This window comes from Mirounga angustirostris, unplaced genomic scaffold (genome assembly GCF_029215605.1).
Source record: "Mirounga angustirostris isolate CCGP_5_RB_7025 unplaced genomic scaffold, mMirAng1.0.hap1 SCAF_11, whole genome shotgun sequence".
NCBI classification, from domain to species: domain Eukaryota; kingdom Metazoa; phylum Chordata; class Mammalia; order Carnivora; family Phocidae; genus Mirounga; species Mirounga angustirostris.
The window spans coordinates 6,723,804-6,751,225 of NW_026991719.1; the positions used below are offsets into that span (position 1 = coordinate 6,723,804).

A 27,422-nucleotide genomic window follows, 5' to 3' on the forward strand; every position below is an offset into this window, starting at 1 on the left:
TATGAGTTTCTTTATTTTTTCTAATTTTAATTTAATTTTTCTACCCCCAGCACGAGATTAAGTCGCATACTCTACTGACTGAGCCAGCCAGGCTCCCCTCTTTTAGGATTTTTTTTTTTTTCAAAGATTTTATTTATTTATCTGACGGAGACACAGCGAGAGAGGGAACACAGGTAGGGGGAGTGGGAGAGGGAGAAGCAGGCTTCCCGCGGAGCAGGGAGCCCAATGCGGGGCTCAATCCCGGGACCCCGAGATCATGATGTGAGTCGAAGGCAGACGCTTAGCCGACTGAGCCACCCAGGCGCCCCTCTTTATGATTTTCTTAATCACATTTTCTTTTTTCTAGCTTTGTTCATTGTAAGAATATAGTACATAATACATACAACATAGAAAATATGTGAAACTAAGATTACGTTAATACTCAGGCCTTCGGCCAACAGTAAGCTATTAGTAGCTAAGTTTCGGGGGAGTCAAAAGTTGTACACTTATTTTTTGACTGCGTGGGGCATCAGTGCCCCTAACCCCTGTGTTTAAGGGTCAAGTGCAACTCTTTGTTTTGGGGGGGCTGCCCTGTGCATTGTAAGATGAGCAGCTTCCCTGGTCTCTACCCGCTAGAGGCCAGTAGCTCCCTTCACCCCAGTTGTGACAACCAAGCCTGTCTCCGGACATTGCCAAATGTCTCTTGTGGGGAGGCAAAATCACCCCCTTTGAGAAGCACGGAGTTAACAGTATTTGCTGTTTGCGTTATTTTGATGGCCAGTGCTATCGATGCTGAGCCTGGTGGTACAAACTATGAGTTATTTCTCCGGTGCAAGTTTTCATAATCACTAAGGTTAATGGTAGTTTTTGTTTCTTTGCTTGATTTCTTACACACTTCTCGTTGATTCGGCTTCCAAATCTTCCCCAATTGTGAAAAATCTTTTAATATATTCCAACACACAGGGAATAGTCCTTAAGGACCTTCTGTATCTGAAAATGTCATTTTATCTTGACAGTGAGTGGATTGTTTGGTATAGAGGTCTCCGGTGGAGATCGTTCTCCCTCAGCACTTTGCAGATGGTGTTCATTCTCCATTGGTGCTCAGGATTGCTGCAGGAAAGCACACCTTTGTGTTTCTTGCTCTTTGGACTGGTGCTAATTTTTTCTGACTTATTTTTCATTTCTTTGTATTTTTGTTCTTTTTTAAAAGATTTTATTAGAGCACGAGCAGGGGGAAGGGCAGAGGGGAAAGGGAGAAGCAGACTCCACGCTGAGCACGTGGGGCTCGACCTTGGGTTCTTCAGGGGCTGGACACAGGGCTGGATGTGGGGCTCAATCCCAGGACCCCGAGATCGTGATCGGAACTGAAGTCAGATGCTTAACTGGCTGAGCCCACCCCATATTTTTGTTCTTTTGAGGAGATTTCTACAACCTTATCTTTCAGTCCTTACATTGAGTTTTAAATTTATGCTGTTTTTTTATGCCAAACTTTTTGTTGTTCCTTTTTTATCTCCTACTGATCTTGTTTCATGGTTCTTCTTTCATATTTTTGAGGATAATTAAGCTGTTTTTGTTTTTTGTTTTTTTAAGTCTTCTTTTTGCATAGATTGAGTTTCCCAGCTCAGCTGCTTTTTTATTTTGGCTTCTCTCTTCCCTGTTAAAGGCTCTCTTTGAATGTCCAGTGATCCTTGTCGTCTGCAGGTATTTAAGAGTAGGTGACCAAAGTGTTCTCTGGAAGCTGTGTGCATGTGGCTGAGTGATCTGGTGAGGTTGCTTCCCTAGGGAGTCCTTGAAGGCCATAGCTTTGTTGGTTCTTTCTGGGCCGATCCTGTCCTTGTCAAACAGTAGCTCTTAGCTCTACTGAAAATAAGTTTCCAGTATAGAGCAGATTTGAAAGCTGATGTGAGGTGTACCAGTTTAGGGGATCCCTGCTTTGATCAGCAAGGTGAGTGTGGTCACCTCTGCCCCCTGTGTGGCCACAGTGATTCCAGTTTGTTGGGAAGGTTTGCTAGTGTTAAGTGGCAATGCTTGCATTTCAGGCTGGATCTTGACTCTGTCCTTAACCCTTTCAATCTCCAATCCTCAGACTGTCAAACTAGAGTCATTCCCATTCTATTATAGTATCCTGGGAATTCAGTGAGGTGAAATATAAAATTAACTGTAGGAAATTGAAATTCCTTATCTCCTCCCCTTCCTCCCTTTGCACTATTCAATTCTGTTTCATTAAGAATTGGAAAACTGGGGGGCGCCTGGGTGGCTCAGTTGGTTAAGCGACTGCCTTCGGCTCAGGTCATGATCCTGGAGTCCCGGGATCGAGTCCCGCATCGGGCTCCCTGCTCGGTAGGGAGTCTGCTGCTCCCTCTGACCGTCCTCCCTCTCATGCTCTCTGTCTCTCATTCTCTCTCTCTCTCAAATAAATAAATAAAATCTTTAAAGAAAAAAAAAAAAGAATTGGAAAACTGGGGCACCTGGGTGGCTCAGTCAGTTAAGCATCTGCCTTCGGCTCAGGTCGTGATCCCGGGGTCCTGGGATGGAGCCCCGCATCAGGCTCCTTGCTCAGCGGGAAGCCTGCTTCTCCCTCTCCCTCTGCTTACCGCTCCTCGTGCTTGTGCTTTCTCTCTCCCTCTCTCTCAATCTCTGACAAATGAATAAAATCTTAAAAAAAAAAAAAAGGAAAGAAATAATTGAAAAACTGGGGTGCCTGGCTTGCTCAGTCAGTAGAGCATGCAACTCCTGATTTCAGGGTTGTGAGTTCAAGCCCCATGTTGGGTGTAGAAATTACTTGAAAGTAAAATCTTAAAAAAAAAAAATTTGGAAAACTATAAAAAATAATGTTAATGCATTGAACCACCAATTCACTATGGAAAGACTTTAAGCTAGATTTTGTGTGGCAGCATTTTAATTGTCACCTACAGATTTTGTTACTGATTTTGATAGTTTAGTATGGTATTTGAAGGAAAGCATTTAATTAAAATACATGTCTGTTGCCCAGCAACAAAACATTGGTTGTGCTGTTTACCCCCCACTGGAAGCAATTATTTCTTCTTTTCCATAATTTTTTTTAAGATTTAATTTTTGAGTAATCTCTGTACCTAGTGTGGGGCTCAAACTCATGACCCTGAGATCAAGAGTCTCACACTCCACCGACTGAGCCAGCCAGGCACCCCATCTATCAGTTTTTTTTAAATAGTTTTTTTCAAATAGTGTTTCTCATTTTTATAATACTAATGAAGGGTAGCTCTTTCAGATCAATGTGATATTCAGAAGAATAGGATTTTAGAAAGGTGACCTGGGGGGCACCTGGGTGGCTCAGTCTTTAAGCATCTGCCTTCAGCTCAGGTCATGATCCCAGGGTCCTGGGATCGAGCCCCACATCAGGCTCCCTGCTCTGCGGGAAGCCTGCTTCCCCCTCTCCTACTCCCCCTGCTTGTGTTCCCTCTCTCGCTGTGTGTCTGTCAAATAAATAAATAAAATCTTTTTAAAAAAATTATAAAAACAAAAAGGTGACCTTGGGAAGTGAAAGTAGTAGGAAAGATAAAGGCTAAATCTCCCTATGGCAAGAGGCTCTGTTGTGTGACTGCCTCTCTCTGTGGCAGTAGAAAGTCTTTCAGGGCATGGAGCTGCACCCACAGGCTTGGCCGAGGCGCCGTCTGCTCACTGGAGCAGTCCGGGTCTCTTCCTTCTGGACACACCGCTGGACTGCATTTCCCAGCTTCGCACAGCTAGATGCGACCTTGTGACAGTTCTATGAAGTCCGATACAAGGGAGGTGAAGTCTGCCATTTCAGCCTGTCCTGCTTCCCCCTCTTCTGGTTGTCTGGAATGAAGATGGGCCTAGGGCAGAACCCCATCAGCATAGGTCCCCGAATACCGGAGGAGGTAGCTGCCCGCAACGGGATTACCCTCCAGTAATATCATGACACGAGTGAGAAACAAACCTCTGCTGTGTCTGAGCCATGACACATTTCTTGGATTACTTGCTATAAGAGACCATTCTAACAAATGAAATCCAGAGAGAAATCCAAGTTTTCCTTTTAACAAATATATCTGGTGTTAAGAGATCGAATATATAACACTTAATTTACATGCATACAGGAGGGAATGATTATTTACCTTGCAGAAGGAATCACTGTGGGTGTCCAATTAGTACGTAGCTTATTCCCCACACTCTTATTATATAAAATGAGACCCGTGCGCCATCGTTTTGGCTTCCTTCCACCTTAGCTTTCCTCTCAGACGATAATTTAATTTTCATCCTGCCTTGGTTTGCCTTCTCCTCCCTGCAGATGATTACCTGGAAGCTACGGAGAGGTAGGGCAGAGGCAGGGAGGATCGCCAGTCTAGGTAATTAGCACTCAGGTAGGGCTGGCCAGAGGACAGGATGGGTGGCCCGCCTGCTGGGATGATGTCACGGCTCGGACCTTCCTCCTAGTTGAATTGTCCTTTCCTTACCCGCCATGCTTCAAGTGCAGAAGATGTTGCCTGGGAGGGTTACACATTAAATCTTCATTAGCAGAGCCTTTATCAGATTAATTAATTATCTTGTAGGGCAGACTGTCTTTCCCCTCTGGGGAACAGGACGTAGACTCATGGGTTAGAGCAAGGAAGAAAGGAAGGTGAAGATGAGTTCAGACTCATGGTGGTCTCAGGAGGAAAGTGGCGTTGCTGTGGGGGTCTGAGGCACAAAAGGGTCTCTTCTGCTTGGGGGGCAGGAAAGCCTGGGAGCATGGTGAGCAAGGTGGGACGGGGACCGGAGCCTCGGGAAGTAGCCCTCCCTGACTTTCTGGGGAGGTGAAGGTGCTTCCCTGCCTGTGGCTTGCAGATGCTGAAGCTGCATCTGTTTAGGGTAATTGTGCTGTATGTTCGTAAATGTGTAAGCACAGAGATACTTACCTGTGCTCATTGTACATATGCTTATACGTTTTTAAGCATAGTGATGGTTTTTCTTCAGAAAAACATTAAAAACATTTTGAAAATCTGCAGAAACATTAAAACCATCTTGAAAAAATTGAAAATAAAGGAAATGATTGATCAGTAGCCCAAAACATATAGTAATCTTATTTCTGGTGGTACGGCTATATTGATTCATTTTCCCTGTCTCTGGAATTCTTTGCTTTAAACCATATAGGTCTAATTATTCCTTGCTTGAAGGTAATTCTCCTAAGAATTACATTGCTGTCAATTTTAGGAATCAGATGAAGCTTAAAGGAAGCTTAGTTTTGTGTATGCCACTTGGGATGTTTAAAATGACATATGTTTTGTTATTGTGGAATATGCTGAGTTTTATTAGTTTTTTGTAGACAGGCATATTTTTTCAAAAGCCCCAACTTCTGGGAAACTGACTGTATTGGTCAAATATGTCACTCTTTAAAACAACTGTGTGTTTTTTTGGTACGTGTAAGCTTTTCTTTTAATTTTCCTTCATGTTTAGATGTCCTGAACCTTTTTTTTTTTTTAAAGTAGGCTCCACGCTGGCTCAGCATAGAGCCCAAAGCGGGGCTTGAACTCACGACCCTGAGATCGTGACCTGAGCTGAGATCAAGAGTCAGACGCTTAACCGACTGAGCCACCCAGGCGCCCCTAGATGTCCTGAACCTTGAATGAAAGTTTGGGAAGGAAACATCTGGACTTGGAAAGATAGGCTGCTGCTCCAGTCATATTTACTTTGTGTCAGTATAACCACAAGATGTCACAGCTGATGCCCTCTAGGGCTTATGAGGTTGTTGGGGGAGGGGTGCTATTTCCATCCTCCTTCCCCATCTTCAGCGATGGTGTTTAGGAGAAAGGAGTCACAGCCTGATACCACACGGATACATGCTCCATTCTCTGCTCGTGTCTGAGGATGCTCCGTCTTGTGCCCGGGGAACTTGGTCAGCTTTTCCAGAGTTCAGTCCTGAGCATTGCCATGGCTGCAGGTGCCGTCTGCCTAAGGTGTCTTATTCACGAGAAAGCGCTTTGTCTGCCTTTCTTTCTGACCCCTGTGCAAACAGCCTTGACTAGCTCTTACCCCTTGCCGTCTGCCGCAGTGTGGTTTCTCTGGAAGGTCCTTCCCTCTGTCTCCTCTCTCGTCTGGGTGCTGGCAAGTGCTTCCCTGACAGCCGGTGCGTGCAGATGCCTCTCCCAGGTGCAGTGCAGTCGCCCTTCATGCTTGCCCTCCCTCCACGGCCAGCTGATCACCATGTCCTTTGGAGCCTGAATGCCTTGTATTTGTTGCTCCCTTTTCATCCCCGGTGTCACTGCTTCCGATATTGGGTCAGATTCTGGATCTTGCATGCATCAGACTCTTCTGGAACTCCAGCAGTGGATGTGCCAACATGCTAAGTCGTGTCTCAGGTTCTTGCTGGAAGGGCCCCGGTAGCTCCTCGTATTACACCTTAGCTAGGTGTACAAGGTTCTTTACCTCTTGGCACCTGCCTGTTCCCCAGCCTCATCTTCTGCTGGCCTCCGTCCTGCCTTCACCTTTAGCCTGCACTGCCCCAGGTGCTAGCCACTTGTCATATGTAGCTCTTGAGCACTTGAAATGTGGCTAGGCCAAACTGACACGGACTGTGAGTTAAAATACACACTGGATTTTAGATTTAGTCTGGTCAGAAAAAAACAAAACAAAACATAAAATAGCTCATTAATAATTCCTTTATATTGTATACCTGTTGAAATGATCATAGTTTAGCTCCACTTGGTTAAATAAGTTAAATGTATTATTATTTTCTTAAATTTATATAATTGAGAGAAAGAGAGAGAGCATGAGGAGGCAGAGGGAGAGGGAGAAGCAGACTCGCCACTGAGCGGGGAGCCTGACGTGGGGCTCCATCCCAGGACGCCGAGATCATGACCTAAACCGAAGGCAGACGCTTCACCGACTGAGCCACCCAGGCGCCCCAAGTTAAATATATTATTAAAATAAACTTTACGTATTTCTTTGCTTTCTAAAATGCAGCTCCTTCAAAAGTAGAAGTTATATCTGTGGCTCTCATGTTTCTCTTGGACAGCTCTGCTTTGGACTCTTGTTAGGCAAAGCATGGTCCTTGGAGTGGCCATAGCAGCATCCCCGGGGAGCTTGTGAGAACTGCAGACTCTCAAGCCCTACCCCAGACCTGCGGAATTAGAGTCTGCATTTTAACACGGTCTGCAGATGATTCAGAGCCATGGTCCAGATTGCCATAGAGTGCTTTGGAGAGCTGTTAGCTGGTCCCCAACGTCCTGTGTTGTTTGAGGCTTTGCCAGGGTTTTCCCTTGCTTTCCCTGAGGTAATTGTGGTTGCACGGAAGGCTTTGCTCATATGGCCCCTCCCAGGCAAAGCGACCCCTGTGTAATCCTCCACACCAGGCACAGTATGTCCACGGGACCCTTCGTGGCCCTGGGTAATCAAGGACCTTGCAGCATTCTTGAGCCCAGTCGGCTGGGACCTCCCTGAGATTGGAGACTGGCTGCCCCTCGTTCCGAGTACCCCAGTCCATTGGCTCACACGTTCTAAAAAGGCACCAGTTAAGAATTGGTGCCTGTAACAGGGCCAGCATCATGCTGCTGCTTTGCTCCTGGTGTGGGCCTTAGGGGTGAAGGTCAGAGTACACCCAGGACCAAACAGGTCACGCAGGGCACCGTTTCCATGAGCCAGAGCCACGGGGCCTGTGGGGAGGCTGCAGGTCTGGGGAGATGATAAGGAGGGGACCGTCAGTGTTTCTAAAGAACAGGACCAGGCATGTCGTAAAGGCGCTAGAGAATGATGCCGCCTTGGCCTCCTCACAGCGTGGTGTAACTCGGATCGAGGCCTCTGCAGAGGACAGAGCCGGAATACAGAACTGGGTGGGTACTGGCCTCAAGCATAAAGGACATGCCCCGACCCCACCAGGAGGTAAAAGCAGGTGAATCACAAGGGTTACGTTAGAATCCTGAGCTGACGGTGACCTGTTCTCTCCTCTCTTCCAGATTGCTTATGACATGGTGGGTGCTGCTTTGTCCTGAAGGGCATGCCCACACGTTTAAAGGAAGCCCTGCCCTGAGTTTCCTTCCCCTGCCCTCCTGGGCTGCATTTCCCTATCTTAACTGCTGCTGAGTCCCTTTGCAAGCAGACCTCACTGTCACCAGGAGGTCAGGGAGGGGGTGGCCCAGCAAGTGCAGACGAGGCAGGAGACCAGTGTGGGTGACAGGAGTACCTGAGCACTTGTAACCCCTCCCGGCTGACCTGAATGAGCCCAGGCCTTACGTCTCGGGAAGGGTTGTCCCATGGACTCACGTAGTGGCCACAGACTGACTTGAGCTGAAATCAAGAGTTGGATGGACACTTAACTGACTGAGCCACCCAGGCACCCCTAGATGTTACAATTTTTAAAAAAGCTTCAGATGAATAGTTTTGGAAACTCATGACAGGCTTTTGTCTTGATGACACGAGATGGGATGTGAACCCTGCTGTGACAAACACGGTCTTACCTGGGCCCTTAGGACACCCCAGACACAATGTGCACAGGTTCCCGGCGTCCTCTCTGTCCTGAGGATTGCAGCTAACACTTCTAAAGCCTTTCTGTGGGCTCTCACTGTTCGCTGTGTGAGCGTGAGCATGGAGAATCTCTAACAACCCTGTGAAGTAGACAGCTGAGGGTGGAGACGTGCCTAAAGGGAGGACTGCACCCACAGCGCCCGCAGCTGTGTGGGTAGCCCCTACCTGGGCGTGCCGCACGCGGCAGGGCCATCCTCAAGGGAGAGGGAAGCTGTAGCCCGAGTGCCAAGTGCTCGGCAGGTGCACACAGACCTTCTTGGAAGGAGAACATCGTCCCTCCTTCATGGCGCCATGCCCAGCTCCATTCTTCTGTGGCATCAGGAGAGGATGCCCTTTGCGTTACTGCTGGGGTGATTCTGGTGTGTAGACACCCAGCAGGGTCACTCCATGGCCAAGGGCAGTAACAGATCAGTTAACAAAAATGAAAACCTCCATTCTTGAACCCAGACTGTAGGGGAATCCCTCAATAAACTTAACCTCCAGGGTTGGGGCATCGATACTATCTTCCTATAGCATTGTAGGGTTTAGAAAGTTTTCTCTTAAATATTTTATTTCACTTTTTACCCTTGTTTTGTCACGAGCCTCCCTGAAGGTTTGGGCAGGGCTGTGTGTGCTCACAGGTGAGAGAGCAAGGCCCAAAGCATCCTGCTGCCCACACGTTAGCTGGTCAGGAGAACCACGGCTCCAGCCTGGCTGGGCCTTTGACCACAAAACTGAATAGCTCTTTTCTGTGTGACTTTTTCTTTTTCTTTTAGATTTATTTATTTGAGAGAGTGAGAGTGAGCACACATGAAAGGGGGCAGAGGGAGCTGGAGAGAGAATCCCAAGCAGACTCATGACCTGAGCCAAAACGAAGAGTCAGACCCTTAACCAACTGAGCCAGCCAGGTGTCCCTCTCTGTGTGACTTTAAAAAAAAAACAAACGACTTTTTTGAGATTTTTTTTAAAAAGACTTATTTATTTGAGAGAGAGAGTGCATGTGCGTACAAGTGCAGGGCGGGGGTGCGGGGGTGTGGAGCAGAGGGAAAAGGAGAGAGAGAGAATCTCAAGCAGACTCCCCGCTGAACCTGACCCTGAGATCATGACCTGAGCCCAAATGGAGAGTCTGATGTGTGTCTCCCCCGCCCACCCCACTTCTGCCCTCTTGCACTTGCTCTCTCTCTCTCTCTCTCTCAAATACAATCTTAAAAAAGAGTCAGGGGGATAAAAAGCCAGGCACATAACCCACTGAGCCACCCAGGCATCCTGAGATTAATTTTTAAAGTGTAAGAATCCTCATGATTTTATAAAATTACATGCCCCCCATTCTCTGAAACCCATATAAAATACTGTAAGTCTCAACTTGGCAATAGACCTGTTCATGATATTTCTAGTATTTAGATCTTCCTCCGTAAACTAGAGATTCGCAAACTTTTTCTGCACAGGGCCAGAGTAAATATTTTTGATTTTGTGGCCGAAAGTGCTACTTTCTGCAGTTAGAGCATGAAAACAGCCATAGACGATACATAAATGAAAGGGCTGGATGCCAGTAAAATTTATTTACAAAAGCAGGTGGTGCACAGGATTTGGCATGCTGGTTGAGGGATTACCGCCCCCAGCAAGCAGTGGTTTTCAAAGTGTGGCCCTCAGACCAGCCATATCAATATCACCTGGAAACCTGTTAGAAATGCAGAGTCTTGGGGCTCCTGGGTGACTCAGTCGGTTAAGCGTCCGCCTTCGGCTCAGGTCATGATCTCAGGATCCTGGGATTGAGTCCCATGTCGGGCTCTCTGCTCAGCGGGGAGTCTGCTTCTGCCTCTGGCGCTCCCCCTATTTGTGCGCGCTCTCTCTCTCAAATAAAATCTTTAAAAAAGAAAACGAATTTCTAGAATAGCACTTCTCTAGATCAGTAGAGGAGATGGGGGAGCGTCAGGGAACAGAGGTGGTCCCAGAAAGTGGATTTATTTCTACCACCTCGTGTATTCTGAAGCCAGGCATTTCTGGAATTCAGATTCAGGCCTTCTGAGCAGAACTGCCGAATACCCAACCACATTTGCAAATGGGTGTTTCGTGTTTGAAATAAAAGTGGGTTGAGAATGTATTGTCTGATTCCATTGATAGAAATATCCAGCATAAGCAAATGCATAGAGACAGAGAGCGGATGGGGGTGGTTGCTAATGGGCTCGAGGTTTCTTTTGGGGAGTGATGGAAATGTTCTGGAATTACAGAGTGGTGATGTTTACACAAGTCTACCGAGTGTACTAAAAACCACTGATTTGTAAACTTTAGAAAGGTGGATTTTATGGAATGTGAGTTATAGCTCAATAAAGCTGTTACTGAATAAAAGGATATGGGTTGAGGCATTCAGACTCGTTCTTGAATTGCAAAGACTTACTGCGAGGAGGCCAACTGGGAAAGTCCCATCCTCTGGGCAGTTCCTTAGGGCCCCGCATTGTGTTTGTCACTGGATTCTTCTGTTGGTACTGGGTCTGGCCCATGGGCAGACAGCCTAGGGAGAGAGTCAGTGTTTGTTCTTCAGGGAGAATCACTCCTGACAGCCGGGAGGCCGCTGGGCTGGGAGAGCCTCCTCCTGCAGGGTAGAGGAAGTATGGGAGGCGAGGCAGGCAGGAACCCAGGCCTTGCTCCAAGAGCACTGGGAGCCATGGAAGGTATTAGAGCAGCAGCAGGGCAAGTGGGTTCAGGTATGTGGGGAGGAATTAAGGAGTTTTTGGCTCCTGGTGGCAATAGGGAAAAGTCTGGGGATCTGAGTGGTATCCCTAAGGCACAGGAGGGCCCACCTGGTGCTGGTGCTTGGAGGGAGGATGCTGGAGATAGCCCCTGAGCTAAGAGTGTGGGTGCAGGTGATCCTCCCCTCTCCCCATTCCATTTGGTGGCAGCTGGGGCTGAGCAGGGATGAAAGTCCCAGCTTCTACAAGTGGAGGGCCTCCAGAAAGCTCCATGAGGGAACAGGTATGTCCAGGGTAGACCTGGCCCTTCTCTTTGTCCAGGTGTGATTGGGGCCATGAGCTGGCGCTGTCTCAACACACTGGGTCAGGGCTACATGGAACAGGTGTGCTCAGGGCCCCTCCCCACGGGCCTCTGCCCCTTCCCAGCACCTCCCGACAAGCATTTAGCTTGCTTTGCTCCTAAGTGCGTTCTCCCTTCTCTGCCCTAACTGCTTCTAGAGGAAAGGAGCAGCTAGCTGGAAAAAAACTCCCTTTTAAGAATAAGAATTGTTAAAGAAGTAGTTGTCTAGCTAAATCATTTGAGTTACTTTAACTTCAATTTTCTCCTTTTTATGAAACATAAGTCAAAATAAGGATTTCACAAACATGGGAAAGATGTTGGTTGGCTTCTCTGGGAGGCAAGATAAGAGTCTTTTTTCTTTTTTTACTTTATCTTTTTATTAAAGATTTAATTTAGAGAGGGAAAGCATGAGCAGGATGAGGGGCAGAGGGAGAAGGAAAGAATCTCAAGCAGACTCCATGCTGAGTGCTGAGCCGGACCTGGGGCTTGATCTTACAACCCCGAGATCATGACCTGAGCGGAAATCAAGAGTCGGAAGCTCAACCCACTGAGCCACTTGGGCACCCCTCCTTTTTCTTTCTTTCTTTCTTTTTTTTTTTTTAATGCACATCTAGCAATTCCTATTGGGATTGAATGTCATAGTATGATTTTGGTAGCTCTTCAAGAAGTGACAAGATAGCTGAAGGATCAGTTGTCCCTCTCACTAACAAGGTATGGATGGAGAATGTCTCTACGTGGAAGTATGCTTACTGTTTGAAGGGATTATACATTGTGTGTAGAAATGCTCTTTGTGTTTAACAGAGAAGAAGGGTTTTTGTGTGTGTGTGTGTTTTTTTAAGATTTTATTTATTTGAGGAGCACCTGGGTGGCTCAGTCGGTTAAGTGTCTGCCTTCGGCTCAGGTCATGATTCCAGAGTCCTGGGATCAAGTCCCGTGTTGGGTTCCATGCTCAGTGGGGAGTCTGCTTCTCCCTCTAACATCCCCCCCCCTTGTGCTCTCTCTCTCTCAAATAATTAAAGATTTCATTTATATGAGAGAGAGCGCATGAGCAGGGGTGGGGGGAGAGGGAGAAGGAGACAAAGGCTTGAGCTCAGGACCCCAAGATCATGACCTGAGCCAAAGGCAGACACTTAACCCGCTGAGCCACCCAGGAGCCCGAGAAGAAGGTATTTTAAAATTTAAGTCTCATTGGGAGATATAGTGAATATCAGACAGCTCTGGGGGCGCCTGGGTGGCTCATTCAGTTAAGCATCTGACTCATGATTTTGGCTCAGGTCATGATCTCAGGGTTGTGAGATGGAGCCCACCGTGTCCGGCTCTACACGTAGTGTGGAGCTCTGGGCTGAGCTGCGTGAACTTTGGGGACCCAATTTCAGCAGTAGCATTTAAAGCCAGACCTGCCCTTGTAATTCAGCCCCAAGCTGTAGCTATTCATAAATAGTATTAATCACCACGAAACTGTAACTCATCAAATGAATCATCTAATTTTGCACATATTAATAACCATTCTGGTTATGGGACTACTGCCAAATTAATTGTACTCTAGAGTAAAAACAGGTTGTGTGATCAAATAAACCGTCTCAATGTTTTGTTCTTAAAAATGGGTTGTTCTTGGGGTGCCTCAGTGGCTCAGTCAGTTAAGCGTCTCCCTTCGGCTCAGGTCATGATCCCAGGGTCCTGGGATCGAGTCCTGCATCGGGCTCCCTGCTCAGTGGGGAGTCAGCTTCTCCCTCTCCCTCTGCTGCTCCCCCTGCTTGTGCGTGCTCTCTCACTCTGTCTCTCTCAAATAAGTAAAATCTTAAAAAAAAAAAAAAAGGTGTTGCTCATAATCATCCTAAGATTGTATTCGAATTATCTTTGTAAGTAATGAGACTTTGTATCTGTAGTTATGACTTCAGTTAGTGTAGAGTATATAGTGTGCCGTAACAACTTGGTCATATAGTTACTTTTCTCAGAGGCAGGATCTGTAGGGCAGAGGATTTGAGGGAGCAAAGCTTGTAACAAGCCAGGTGGGAAGGGTGTGGACCATCACCACTGCTCCTTGACTCCGCCATTTCCTAGTAAGACCTGGTTTCACATCTCCCCACCCCCCCCAAAAGTTATTGATTACATGATTAATACTTTTGAAATCATGTTTCAGATTTTAATGGAGAAGCAACATTTAGGTTTCAGGTAAACGAGGCTAGTTACATGAGGCTAGTTACATTCTGAGTTCTCCCTCTGATCTTTTTAGTTCAACTGATTAAATATTCAAGGATCATCGATTTCTAGTAAGAGAAGGGAACATCTCAGTTGGGATACATAAGCCCAGAAATCTTCCATTGATTCTCCCATCCCCCAGGAATAATGTATTTGGACAAAAGTAATTGCATGAGCCCTTTCGTAGCTAGCTCGGGGAATTCAGAGCTCCAGCAGGGGAACAATGATGGAAAGCCGGAGGAACATTCTGGGTATTGGAATGCCAGCGAGTGGATCAATACCCCTGCTGTGCTTCTGTGATCCCAGCACACAAGAATTCTGCCCTTTTGAACTGTGCAGGGTCTTACTGAGCTGGCCCAGTCAGCGTGGCTGATTTCCATGATTAGGACGCCTGCATTACGGTTCGGACCCTGGGAAGTGTAGGCAGAGATGTTCCAAGCCAAACGTTCCCCCAAAGTCTCCTGTGGGGCACAGCATGGGCAGACGTGCACCAGGACCGCCGCCTTCCCAAAGATTCTCAGCACTGCTTTCAGGAAAGGCGTGTTTCACTTCTTTTAGAGAGGTATCTCTTTTGCAGATGTGATGGGGTAATGGCAGGAAAGAGTTCTCCTAGAGGAAAGTTCACTATTCTTATATAGGGAGCTTTAGAAAAAGAAGCCCTAAATATCGAAATACAACAGTTATGGAATAATGTGTGCTTGGGATAGTTTTAAAGGATTCTAGAAAATTCCCAAGTTTTAAAAAAATTCTCTTTGCTCTGTATTAAAAAAAAGGGGGGGGAAGGAATTGCGGGGAATGTATCTTAAACTCACTTTGTTCGCTGGGGTAATTGCCCCGTGGCTTTTTCTCCCTAGTAGAGACCATGTTCATAGTATAATTAATCCTTGCATCCAGAAAACAGTATTTGTACACATAATCCCGTGACAGCATGAAATTTTAACTTAACTTTTAAAGCTTTTTGGTTCTCACAAAATGGTGAGCATCTTTCAGTGTTCTGTTCCCATAAACTGGACCGGGGATAACAAAATGAACGAGCTCGCATTTTAGAGAAGGTGACACTCATTAACTTCGGTCCTCTTCCCATGTTTATATCCACACTGCTAAAATGCTACCTGGCCCAGCTCATTCTTGGGGAACTTGGGTGAAAGGAGAATCTGCACAGCCCTTGGGAACAGGCGTTCTATAACATTTATTTTCTTTCAGACGCCGTGCTCAAGCTGGGTGCGAGGTACTGTGAGCAGGGAGTGTGCATGTGACAGAAAAAGTAAGGAGCTGCTTGGCTCAGTCAGTACCCCACAACCCTGTGCATGCCACACACCTGCAGACCTTGAAAGCGGGGGGTGTGCTCAGGCTGCATTTCCATTAGGACCCCTGGTTGTAGTGTAAGCTCCCCAGGTGATTTTTACCTTGACTTTTGGCCTCTTGCGGCTGCTCTTTTCCCTTTAGTGCGAGCTTCCCCCGGCTAGCAGCTGCAGGGCTTGACCACGTGGGCCCGGGTTCCACCAGAATCAGCATCCATACTGCACTGCCCAGCACCTGACGCATGATAGGCACTCAGTGAATGCGTAATGCAACAACCTTTGTCAAGTTCAAGGGTACTTTCTTTTTCTTTTGGCATGTTGGGTTTTCAACATGGTCATCAAAGCCACGTGTTTCGTGAGTAATCTAGCCTTGTGCATCAGTGCTCAACTTGGGTGACCCAGATGAAATAGGCTTATGAATAATACAAGTTTATTGTAACATTTAAGTGGTATTCCACATAACTTCTTTGATAGGTTTTGGTTTTTAAAAAATCTGTTTCTAAGAATAACTGTTTTCAGCTCTTGATTACTTAAAAACAAATAACAACAAGAAAAATCAGTATGTATATTCTCACCTTGCACGGATGAGCAGGATTTGGGAAAACTTACCTAGAGGCTCAAATGCTTTTGAAAGGTGTTCAGTCGTGAAGCATACTGAGCCTTAGGGCCTCTATTGGGCCTTAAAACTCCAGTGAAAACTGACTCTTGGAAATGTTACAGCAGGTTTTGGGTAGATAGACAAAGGGGGATGACTCCACATTTTCCCAAAGAGAATGGATTGAATCCTAGGCTGCATATTTGAATCACCTGGGGAGTTTTGAAAACTATTGATGCCCAGGGTACACCCCAGACTAGTTAAGTCAGGGTCACAGGGTGGGTCCAGGTATCAGTGATTTGATTTGATTTTATTTAAAGATTTTATTTGCCAGAGAGAGAGAGCACAAGCTAGGGGAGAGGCAAAAGAGAGAGAGAAAAGCAGGCTCGCCGCTGAGCAGGGAGCCCGATGCTGATGCCGGGCTCTATCCCAGGACCCTGGGATCGTGACCTGAGCCGAAGGCTGATGCTTAACCCGCTGAGCCACCTAGGCGTCCTGGTATCAGTGTTTTTTAAAGCTCACCGGGAGATTCAAATGTGTAAATCAAGGTGGAGAATCACAGTCTTACCTTTTTGCCTTAACTCGCGTTGGCAGGTTTACAACCGGGGACCAAGAGTTGTCTGCAGAGCTCGACAAGAAAATTCAGTCCACCTGGCCAGAGGGCTCCCTGGGTGCCCTGCACGAGTGTGTTTTCTGAGCCCGAGGAAACCACGTGGGTTCCCTTTGGGCCAGGATAGGGGAGCAGAGTCAAGCTGTGGCTGAGCTCTGGTGGCCAAGGGGGTTACAAGGATACGAGGGGATACAAGCCTTTGTGCTGAGGCTGGAGCTGAGGGATTTTAAAGCAGAAAAAGATTTGGGGTGATGAACTGTGTTTTATGGGGTACTGGCCACCAGTTTGTGGACCTGCCAGGTGCTAGGCTAAATGCTTTGTTGCAAGGATTCTCTAAGTGGGGTCTCTGAATCACTAGCATCAGCCTCCTCCAGGAGCTTGTCACAATGCAGACTATCATGCCCTGCCCTGGGGTCCGGCAAGCTGTTTTAAGCCTGTCCATGGTATCCAGATTGTAGGCTGGTTTTGGGGAACCTCAGCTTTGTATGCTTTATCTTATTGATTCCTTATATCTGCTCCTGCATATTACATGTTATAGCTGTTGGAAACTGAAGTTTGGGAATCTAAGTTCAGAGTTGCAAAGTTGGTGGATGTCAGAGCTGTGAACAGGTCTCTCAGCCAGGTGCCCTACCGCTCTGGAGGTAGGCTCCGGGACTTGGGACTGCTCCTGTGAAAAGCCCCTGAATCCGAGCTGTTCACCTTTATGCATCTACTTCCAGAACTGACAAGATGAAACAGAAGGTAAGGTATGTAAGTGTATGGGTAGCAATTAGTGTTAATATAATAGATGTTTAGCTTTTAAATAAGCGCTTATCTGGACTTTGGGGTGGGGTGGGGAGAGGTTACTTTCTACCTTATGCATGACTGTAGTGCTTGGGTTTTTCTTAAAATCATGTCTGTGTATTTATATATACACAGACACATCTTTACAAATGGCAAAGCAATACTTGTTTCCATCTGAACAGGTAAACAAAAAACCTCAGCAGGGTGTGAAGGCTGTAGAATTATGTGGGAGTCAGGAAAGTGGATCCTAACAGCTCCTTGTGCATTGACCTAGGACCGTCTTTGAAACTCCGAGCGGTTTCCCATGTGTAAACTTGGGAGCCTAACAGGGTGCTTTGTGTAATGGGCTAGTGTTTTATACATGTTTTAGCCATCCACGTATGTTGCTAATGGTGGTGCTGCAAGCAATGCTAGCCGGATTCCCCACCTCTTGGATGTCCTCACAGTAGGTGCTGGTGGTTTGTTTGCAGAGGGCTGATGCTGCAGGTGGATGGTGGCAGTGGCCAGAGGCATCCTTTGGCTGTGGAATCCCGGGGATGCCCAGTATCCATGATGGGGTTACAGGGCCACCGTTTGTCCAGACAGCAGGTAGCTGCACACTCTTTGCTTCCCCCCCAGTCCTTAGGGGGACAAGAGCACATTGAGGGTTCTAGGGCTAAAAGATGGGGAGCCAGTCCTAGTACAAGAAACCTTTCTCATATGTGAAAACCGGGGCCAAGAATCTCAGGGTTGAGAAATTGCCTTTGGCCGAAGATGAATCATAAAGGTATTTTCTGAAGTTAGCATCTGAGATAGAAAGTATGATTCAGATTGGAAAAAGAGTGTACACCTGCCCCAGCATAATTACCAGAATGTGCTTATTACAACATTCTAGTTGGGGTAGGTTAGTTATCGTGAATGTTTTCAGGGTGAGAAAACCAAGGACTCAGACCCAGTGCAGTAACATTCAGGTGTCAGGTTCAGTTGGGAGAACATTTCAGCCCAGTGCTATTGAAGGTCACTAGTTACTGGCTTCAGAAAATCATCAGATATTTTCCCAGTGGCATGTCCAGGTGCTTCTGAGGGTTCGGACCTGCAAGAGGCAAGGGAGCCACTTTCTGCACTTGGTCAAGTGAGCATGATCGAGTTGGTAGAAAATGGAAAGAGAATCTCAAATCCTGGGATTAGGAATGCTGTGCCTGCATACAGCTCTCTGAGGGGTCTTTTAGAACCGTGCTGCCCCCGCCCCAACGAGAGTGCACGTACAAGCCATCAGAGCTGGTGCTGGAGGCGGGCTCAGTAGTTAGGGAGCCCTTTATTCAGAAGTGGGCACAGCTCGAGCCAGTGGGACCACCCTAGCAAGCTGGAAGAGCCAGCAGGAGCCCGTGTGCGGAGCAGATGTGGGGCCATAAACCGTGTGGATTAGTGTGCGGCGGGGCCATGAATCACCAGGCTCCGCTGCTTGTCAGACGCTAACGTGTGGGGGGGGTGTGGGGCCGGGTAACCTGCTAGGAGCCTGCGTCACCCTGGCTTGCTGATTTATCAGGTGTTCGTTCCCCTGGCCAAGGTCAAGACGTCTGATATTTGATGTCTCTTGTGTTGATTTCTTAGTAGAAACCCACCTCATAATGGGTCAGAGGAAGGGTGAGGACTTACTGTCCTGGTTTCTGCACCAGCAGGTGGCCAGATGCCACGGCTTTCGTGGGGCTGTGCGTGTGCAGAGGAGAGAAGAGGGAGTTGTCAGGACTCCTAGGACTGGTTTCTTTCTACTTACTAACAGATGTGCTCGTTCTGGTGGAGGAAACCTTCGGGCAGTCCTTAAGACTCTGTGTGCTGAGAAAAGATGCCTCTGAACGTGGCAACCTTAGAGAAAGCCTCACCTAGCACCCCTAATGGTCTGCAGGTGCCAGCAAGTTCTCCGGCTGTGGCTGAGCTGGACCTCCATCAGGGAGTAGGCGTTCTGCTGCTTGCGCTTTCTCAGCGCCCTGTGAGCGGCTCTCTGGCTTTCCCCCGAAGATCATGACTTGGCCTCTCCTCTGCAAGGCTGAGAATCCCATTCCCCGTTTTCCCAACCTTTCTGAAATTTCTCTCCCCTAGGTCATGACTGAGAACATGGTTCAAAATATTGGGTGACGATCTGCAAATTATTTTTGCTTCACTTCGTTGGAAACCTCTGTTCATTCTTCTCCCCCTTCACCTTCCCCCCACCCCACCCCGCCGTGCCTCCCCAGGGACCTCATTACAAACGTCCGAACTGAACGCTTGTTTCCTGAGACCTTGAATACCAAGGATTACTTGGATTACTTGCAATGAAGAGGCCCCCCCATGCTCGTCTGTCTGTGGTTATTGGAGCAGAGAATGGGAGAGAGCCAGGGCGATTTTGGTTGTGTGGACTAGCGGCCTCCGTGGAAAAGGGACTGCGTGGGTTTGCAGATGGTGGGGGGTGGGGGTGGCTCATACAGATGCCGGGAGGCCTGTCGATCTGTGTCTTTCCTGCAGGCTTAATTCTCAAGCATGTTTCCCCTAGGGGATGTGAAAGGTGGCCCCGGGCTTACATTCCACAGGCCTGCCTTCTGGAAGGAAAGGAATCCTTAGGCCCTGGCAAGCCTCACAGACGTTCTTCTCTTGACTGAAGCTGCGCATGAGTTTGCCCCCCAGATACCTGGCAATGTCTGGAGACATTTTGGTTGCTGTAGCTTGAGGGGTAGGTGGCTACTGGTATTTAGTGGGTGGAGACCAGGGAGGCCGCTCAGCACCCTACAGTGGACAGGACGCCCCAGCCCAGAAAACGATCCGTTCCATGTCCGTAGTGCTGAGTGGACAGCGGTGCCCTTGGAACCGTCCCTGTTTGCAGGGACCATGTTCCCTAAGCATGGGTTCAGTGGTGTGCCCTGGTTATTGGGAGTGGGGCAGAAGAAGCAGGAGAGTGATGGGAAAACCTGCAGGGGAGAGCTGGTTTCCTCAGGAGGAAGGAATGCTGGCAGACAAGGCATCTTTTCGAGGTAGACAGTAGGTGTGGGCCCCTGGAGGCACTCCGTGTGTGCTCTCCAGAGGAGCTATAGTGGGTGTTCCATCCATGCTTGCTGACGTGTTTGTGAGTCCTCGAGGCATCTGGTTCTGAAAGCAGGGAGGGTCACCCAGCATTTATTGCTCTGGCCAGGATCTGAGAGGAGATCAGGCAAGGGTGGTTGAGCCCTTCGTGAAGTCCTGTGCTTGGGCATTCCTTCTAGCCCCCTCTGTCAGCCTTGCTTCTGCTTGTGCAAACCTTGTCCCTCCCTCTCTCACTGTCTTAGCCTCCTTCTCTTTCCCTACCTGGCTGGTAGGTCTCCTTTCTTTAGCTCACACCCCCTGTATGTCCTCACGTCCTCTGCAGACCCTGACAACATCACAGCAAGCAGGGACTTCTGGTTACACACCCTTGTGCGATGGGGAAAATGCTGAAGTCCACAGGGACGATGCACACTCCCCAAGGTCACACAGTTGCTTTATGACCCAATAATGTCTAACTGAACCTCAGTGCCTTAAAGTCTGTTTTGGGCTGTGTCTTTAAAAACAATTAATAAGGGGTGCCTGGGTGGCTCAGTCGTTAAGCATCTGCCTTCGGCTCAGGTCATGATCTTAGAGTCCTGGGATCGAGCCCCACATCAGGCTCCCTGCTCGGCGAGAAGCCTGCTTCTCCCTCTCCCACTCCCCCTGCTTGTGTCCCCTCTCTCGCTGTGCCTCTCTCTGTCAAATAAATAAATAAAATCTTTAAAAAAGGGCGCCTGGGTGGCTCAGTTGGTTAAGCGACTGCCTTCGGCTCAGGTCATGATCCTGGAGTCCCGGGATCGAGTCCCGCTTCGGGCTCCCTGCTCAGCGGGGGGTCTGCTTCTCCCTCTGACCCTCTTCCCTCTTGTGCTGTCTCTCATTCTCTCTCTCAAATAAATAAATAAAATCTTTAAAAAAAAATCTTTAAAAAAAATTAAATAAAAATAAAAACAATAAGAACGATTATAAAATTACTACTTCTAAGGAGTCATAAAAGCAATGGCTGTGGATACTGATTTTTACAATCATGCCAGCCAGACTTTCAGAGATTAATACAGAAGTAAATGCAGATTTGTTTCCTTATCACATAGTACTTTTTCCAATTAAATTTTGTGTGCTGACGTTGTGAAATTATAGGGATCACATTTTTTTAAGACTTTCCGAAGAGCAGTTTTAGGTTTCTAATAAAACGGAGAGAAAAGTTGAGTGGTTTCCCACACCTCCTGTGTCCACACATGCGTAGCGTCCCCCCAGTATCGCAGGTACTTACTGGAGTGGGACGCTTGTTACAGCGGATGAACCTGCACACACCCCTCATCATCACCCAGAGTCCCTAGTTTACTTCAGGATTCACTCTTGGTTTGCACCTTCTGTGCATTTGGACCAACATATAATGACCTGTATCCGTCTTGGTGGTGTCATACGGAGTATTTCCAGTGCCCTAAAAATCCTCTGTGCTGTCTCTTCATCCCTCTACCTTCCCTGGCAACCACTGATCTTTTTACTGTCTTCGTAGTTTTGACTTTTCCAGAATGTCCTGGAGTTGGAATCCTACAATATGTAGCTTCTTCAGACTGGCTTCTCAGTATTCTGCATTAAGGTTCCTTCATGTCTTTTCACGATTTGAGAGTTCATTTCTCTTTAGTGCTAAAAACACGTGGAGCAGAAAATTTTATGTTACTACTTATGGAATGAAATTTTGATTTTTTTTTTTTTAATGTGACAATTTTTTGTCCTCCTTCCTGGATTGCTGAGTGGCTTCTCTCGTGTCTACAGTTGGTACTGCACAATATCTCTGAAAATAATGACCCCTAAATAGTATCACATCGTGAGTGTTGGGTACCAGATTCTCTGCCAAGTGTAGACCTAAATTATCCACTTAATCCCACAGCAACTCTTAGTTAGGTACTGTTATTCCTATTTATAAATAAGGAAGCTGGAGATGAGCCCGTAAATAGCTAATCCCAGGCTATAAGCTCGTAAATGGTTGATGCAAGTCGAGGCTCTCTCATTCCAGGCCCTGTGCACTTTGGACCCCATGCCGGCTGTGGTCATGGCTGTGTTTTAACGTTGTAATGTTGGCATTCTAGAGAGCAGGGCACAGGCTGAAGATCTCTGAGCATACCATGTGGTGGTCTAGACCACTTTCAAAACCTTCTTGAGAGTTGCTGTCAGGATTGAACAAGGATCACTCCAGAAAATGCTCTTATAAATTCATTAGAGGTTTTATTCAAATATGTTTCTACCTGAGATGCAAAGTCTGTTCCCATCCTTTCAGTCCAATGCTTTGTTTAGAATGTTCACTAAAATTGCCCCTTGTCAAAAAAATAAAATGAAATTGCCCCTTGTCTTCAAGGATAGCTGTCAGCTCTGTTCTGTGGTACCTCATCCTCCACCTCCTCTCTGGGTTTGTGCTCCTGTCTGTACTGGTTGATCTTGGTCCTTATCTATCTTGATATTCGTCCCCTGGAACCTTCTCTTGTGTGCATTCAGTCCTGTCTGGTCTCTAGACACCTGCCAGGCACTCCTGCCCCTCAGCTCCACCTATTCTGTAATTTCCTGTTGCTTTCTAGCCACACACCGTAGCACGAGGCGGGGGGGAAGGAGGGGTGGACTTGGCTGTGGTTCAGTGCTTTGCATTCGTCCATCTGGTAGACGACCTTGCCTATGAAATCTGTTCTTTTTCTTTCTGGAAGATGTTCATGGGGTAGCTGTAAATGCCCACCTAGGCGCTGTCAGGGTTGGGGGAGGGGTGGCAAGGGCTGGAGGTCCAGTTTGGTGGTAGGTTGCTGCTTCATGGTGCTGGATTAGCGAAGATGGCCGAGGGATGGCAGAGGCGGGGAAGGGAGGTCATGAAGGAAGAAGACAACAGCTGGGAGAGGAACAGCTCATGAACACTGGAGAAGTGGCCAGAGGAGAGTGGAAACGAGACACGGAGGACAGACCGTGGTCTAGCCCTTGTGAGTGAAGGGGTCCCGAAGGAACCTCTCCCCTGTGAGCTGCTGGGATACTTCACCTTGCTTTCCTTGGGATTCCTTGCCCCTGCAGATAGGCGGGTGATGTGCCTGGTTTGACTGAAACTGCCTTTGAGCCTCTTTGTGGGTGGGGGTGGGGGGAGGGATAAGATGGGCATCATCCAGGAAGGAAAGGGAGCTGTGGGACGCAGGGCGCAGATATGCTGGAGGTTTTCCCGCTAGAGACGAGCAGATATCCCCAAACAGCTGCGTGCCATCAGCAGACACGCAGCAAACCCTGCGTTTCCTGCCCCACAGCCTGGTGAGGTCGGGGAGCCAGGCACTCGCTGGTCCTCCTCCTCCTCGGTGTGGAGCTGACGGGCAGGTAGCTCCGAGCTGGGTTTGTTCTGACTTCAGGCAGCACCCGCCAGCAGAAGAACCGGCCCTGTGTGCCACCCCTGTGTCCTCATTGGCCAGTCAAGGTCGTCGAGTCAAGGTCGGCTCTGCTCTGGAAAGTAGGTTTTATCCTATTAACCCTGGGAACAGCTTGCTGACGGGGAGAAACACAATAGCAATATATACTGTAAACATGGTGACCTAGTATTTTTGTTTTAGAGCTGGGAGTCGGGAAATTTGACTTGAAGGGCCACTTTTTTTCTCTTGACCTGTGCTTTGCAGTTGCTTGGAGGAGAGGGCCTGAAGGCCGTAGGAAGAAGGGGCGTGTTGTGTATAAGCACACGGGGGCGTGTGTGTGGCCCGTGGTTTCTCCCCCGTTCCTCCGCTGCCCCTTTCCCTCCTCCCCTCAGGTCCCACGTCTTCCGTGCCCTGTATCTATTTCTTGGCTGGTGAGTTCAGGCAAAACCCAGCTGTTGCTGGCCTGTGTTTCCTCATCTGTAAACGGGGCTGGGAAGCCCTAAGTTGCAGCACTGCTCCTGGGATCCGAGGGCCTGACAGGCGGATGGTGCTCAGCAGAGTGGGGCTGGGAATGACTGAGGACGTCCAATGCTCGTCTGTGTCTGCCTCCCCTCACTTTTCTCCTCTGTGTGCTGTCTGCTCCCTTTGTTCCTCTCTCCCTCCCCGCCCGCCCCCCCCTTCCTGTTTTCTTAGACAGGTTTAGGCAGGTGTCCGATTTCCCTACTATAAAATTCACCCATTCTGAGTGTGCATCCCAGGGACTTCGTAAACTCAGACTTAGGGCTCCGTCGTCACGATCCAACTTTTTGGACCATTTCTATCACCCCCAAAAGATCCTCTGTACCCTGTATACCTCCCTGTTCCCACCTCAGCCTCGGGCAGCCTCAGATCTTCTGTCTCGAACAGATTTGCCTATTCTGGGCATTTTCTATCAGTGGGAGTCCTGCCTGCCTCCTGCCTTCTGTATCTGGCTTCATTCACTCAGTAATACCTTGTGAAAGTTCATCCCTCCTGTCCTGTCTCAATACTGCATTCGTTTTCTTGCTGTTCTTGTTTCTTACTGTTCCACTGTGTGGACAGGCATTTGTGTGTCTGCTCACCAGCTGATGGCCACGCCCATGGCCTCCCCACGCTCCGGTGCACCCCTGTGCAGGTGGGTCCCCCCCTATTCCAGGCACTCCGGAGAGGTGGCCAGGCTCTGTGGCCTGGGGGGACGGGTCACTTAAGTCCATGGAATAGCCATTCCATCACTGGTAAGCAGGGATGGGGGGTTTTCTCGTAATGTTTCAGGATTGTTAGAAAATCTAATAAACCAAATATCTGAAAAATGTGTCTCATGTCGTTTCTCGCTGACCTCAGGAAGTAACTCTAAATTCTTGTAATGTAGAGAAAAATCCCCAGCTTCATCAAACTGACAACTAAATGGAGAGCGGCTTCAGGAGGCATATTCTCCACGTAGTTTTTTCTGAAAATGTGTGGTGTGCACATGTCTCGTCTTGCGCTCGTGAAACGTGGAATGTGTGATGGACTTAGCAAGAAAAGCCCTGTTGCGGTAGAGACCAGCTTAAGGCGTCTGTGTGATGGCAGGCCGCGTCCTGAGACCGAGCTCTGCGTTCTGTGTAGCTCTGTCTTCTTCGTGGGGTGCAGCTGGCATGAGGTGGCCAGATGCTTGCTGCCCTGTACCCCTGGGGCTCCGGCTCCTTCCTCATGGGGTCCTGGATGCGGCAGGGTGCCCAAGTCCTCCTCGGCCCCGCGCTGGGGGGGGCGGATGCCTTGCATAGGGCTCAGCAGTTGGTCCTCGCAGGCCGCTGGGTGACGGGGGTCACCGTTGGTCAGTGGAAGAGCTAGAGTTGACCCGTCCCTTGCACCTCCGTACGGAGTAGGGCATGGAGTAAGGGCAGGATTTCAGTACAGGAGCGGGCTTCTCGCTGACCCCCAGGACGGCGGGCCCTTCCGAAGCAGTTTGCCGCGACCGGTGTATCTTCCTGCAGTCCGCAGTTCTCAGCGGGAGCCTGGGGAATTACGAACCCCACAACATAGATCAAGTCTTGACTACTAGGAGTCGAAGTAGTTTGCACAAAAGCATCTAGGATGGCAAACAGTGCATCATGGTAGATCCTTTGTTTCTTCTCAAACTTACAGTGTAACCTGGGGATTTACGAACCCCACAACATAGATCAAGTCTTGACCACTAGGAGTCGAAGTAGTTTGCACAAAAGCATCTAGGATGGCAAACAGTGCATCATGGTAGATCCTTTGTTTCTTCTCAAACTTATAGTGTAACCATAAGCCCCCCCACGGTTAAACGAGCCAGAAGGAAACAAAAAACCTTAAAAGAATTTTAAGATGGCTTCCCCTCCATGCCCGGACTTAATTTGGAAAACATTTGCATGTAGTGGTCATAGAGGGCTAGCACTTCATCCCGAACCAGCCTCCGCTCTGTCATGTGGGTACCAGAGGGGTCCTCCACTAAAGGGGCTATGATTAGCCTTCCACGGAAGGAAATCAGAAACCAGACAACAGGACTGGATGCGTTAAAACCGTGGCATCCTTTTCTTGACTGAAATTTCACCAGGTGGCTCTTGCTGTTGATAGACCTCATGGAGCAGTATCCAGTTACGTCGAATATTATCTGTCACTTCCTAAGTGGTATACTGGGCCCCAGCAACCTGTCACCCACATTTCCTTACCCAGTCTGGAGGGAAACTTTCTTTATTAGTATGGCTGGTCCTAAAGTTGAAGAGCTTCGTGGCACCCCCAGCCCTCCAGAAAACAAGTGACTGAGAGTTTTTTTTGAAAACGACGACTGAAACTCTTCTTAGCAGCCTTATGTGATTTTTTTTTTTTTTTTAATTTCTTTGAGAGAGAGCATGAACGGGAGAGGGAGAGAGAATCTGAAGCAGACTCAGTGCTGAGCGTGGAGCCCGTGGATCTCGGTCCCAGGACCCCGAGATCATGACCCTGAGCCGAAACCAGCAGTCGCACGCTCAACTGATTGCGCCACCCAGGCGCCCCCCCCACCCCCCGCTTATGTGATTCTTTTTTTTTTTTTTTTTTTAAGATTTTATTTATTTGCGAGAGAGAGCATGAGAGGGAGGAGGGTCAGAGGGAGAAGCAGACTCCCCGCTGAGCAGGGAGCCCGATGCGGGGCTCGATCCCAGGACCCTGGGATCATGACCTGAGCCCAAGGCAGACGGTTAATGACTGAGCCACCCAGGCACCCCTCAAATAAGATAGTTTTGGGGTTTTTTTAAGATTTTATTTGTGAGAGAGAGAATGAGAGACAGAGAGCACGAGAGGGAGGAGGGTCAGAGGGAGAAGCAGACTCCCTGCTGAGCAGGGAGCCCGATGCGGGACTCGATCCAGGACTCCAGGACCAGGACTCCAGGATCATGACCTGAGCCGAAGGCAGTCGCTTAACCAACTGAGCCACCCAGGCGCCCGCCTTATGCGATTCTTAACTGATTAGAACCCAACCATGAGGCCTGCACAGTCCTTTGAGAGGAGTTTTTTTTTTTTTTTAAGCCTTTAAGAAATAGAGTTTAGTTGAACAGTTCGGTGTAGCTTTTGACCTACATGTTCATCTGTGAAACTCACCGTGACCATTGTCCAGCAATAGCCATCACCCCAGAAGTGTCCTCTGCTCTGTCATCTCTCCTTCCAGCCCCCCCCACCCCCAGCCCCGACCCGCAGGCTGTCACTTTGGGTCTGTGCGCGCGGTCTGCAATCCCCTAGGAACAGATCACCCTGTTGGGGTGAGCGTGTCTGGCTGGCATCTCCCGCTCAGAATGACTGTTCTGCAGCTCGCCCATGTTGTCAAATACAGTCGTCACTCCTCTGTTTCACTGAGTACTGTTGCATTGGCAAGTCATGTGTTAGGTGCTGGTGGGCTTCTTTCTTTTTCTTATTGTCAGAGGCTGATTTCCAGGAAATCACTGAAAGGAGAGCCAACAGGAGAACAGACCCTTTCCCTTGTCTGCGAATATACCTCTCCAGGCTGATGGGGGAGCGGGTTGGCTGGAGGGAGGCTTGTGCCTTTTCTGACACCTGTATTTACAACAAATGACACAGAGCTCTAACCT

At 48.4% G+C, this 27,422-nt stretch overlaps 1 protein-coding gene and 1 long non-coding RNA gene across 5 annotated transcripts in view; both read left to right on the plus strand.

The window, feature by feature from the left end:
* LOC135361900 (uncharacterized) overlaps positions 1–26,046 on the plus strand; it is a 33,126-nt gene extending 7,080 nt beyond the window's left edge. Inside the window, exon 2 of the long non-coding RNA XR_010406027.1 lies at positions 5,439–26,046. This is a non-coding gene — a long non-coding RNA (uncharacterized LOC135361900). The remainder of the gene's footprint in view (positions 1–5,438) is intronic.
* Positions 1–27,422, plus strand: part of SHROOM2 (shroom family member 2) — a 149,835-nt gene that overhangs the window by 7,490 nt on the left and 114,923 nt on the right. The gene's annotated exons all lie outside the window — the stretch shown is intronic.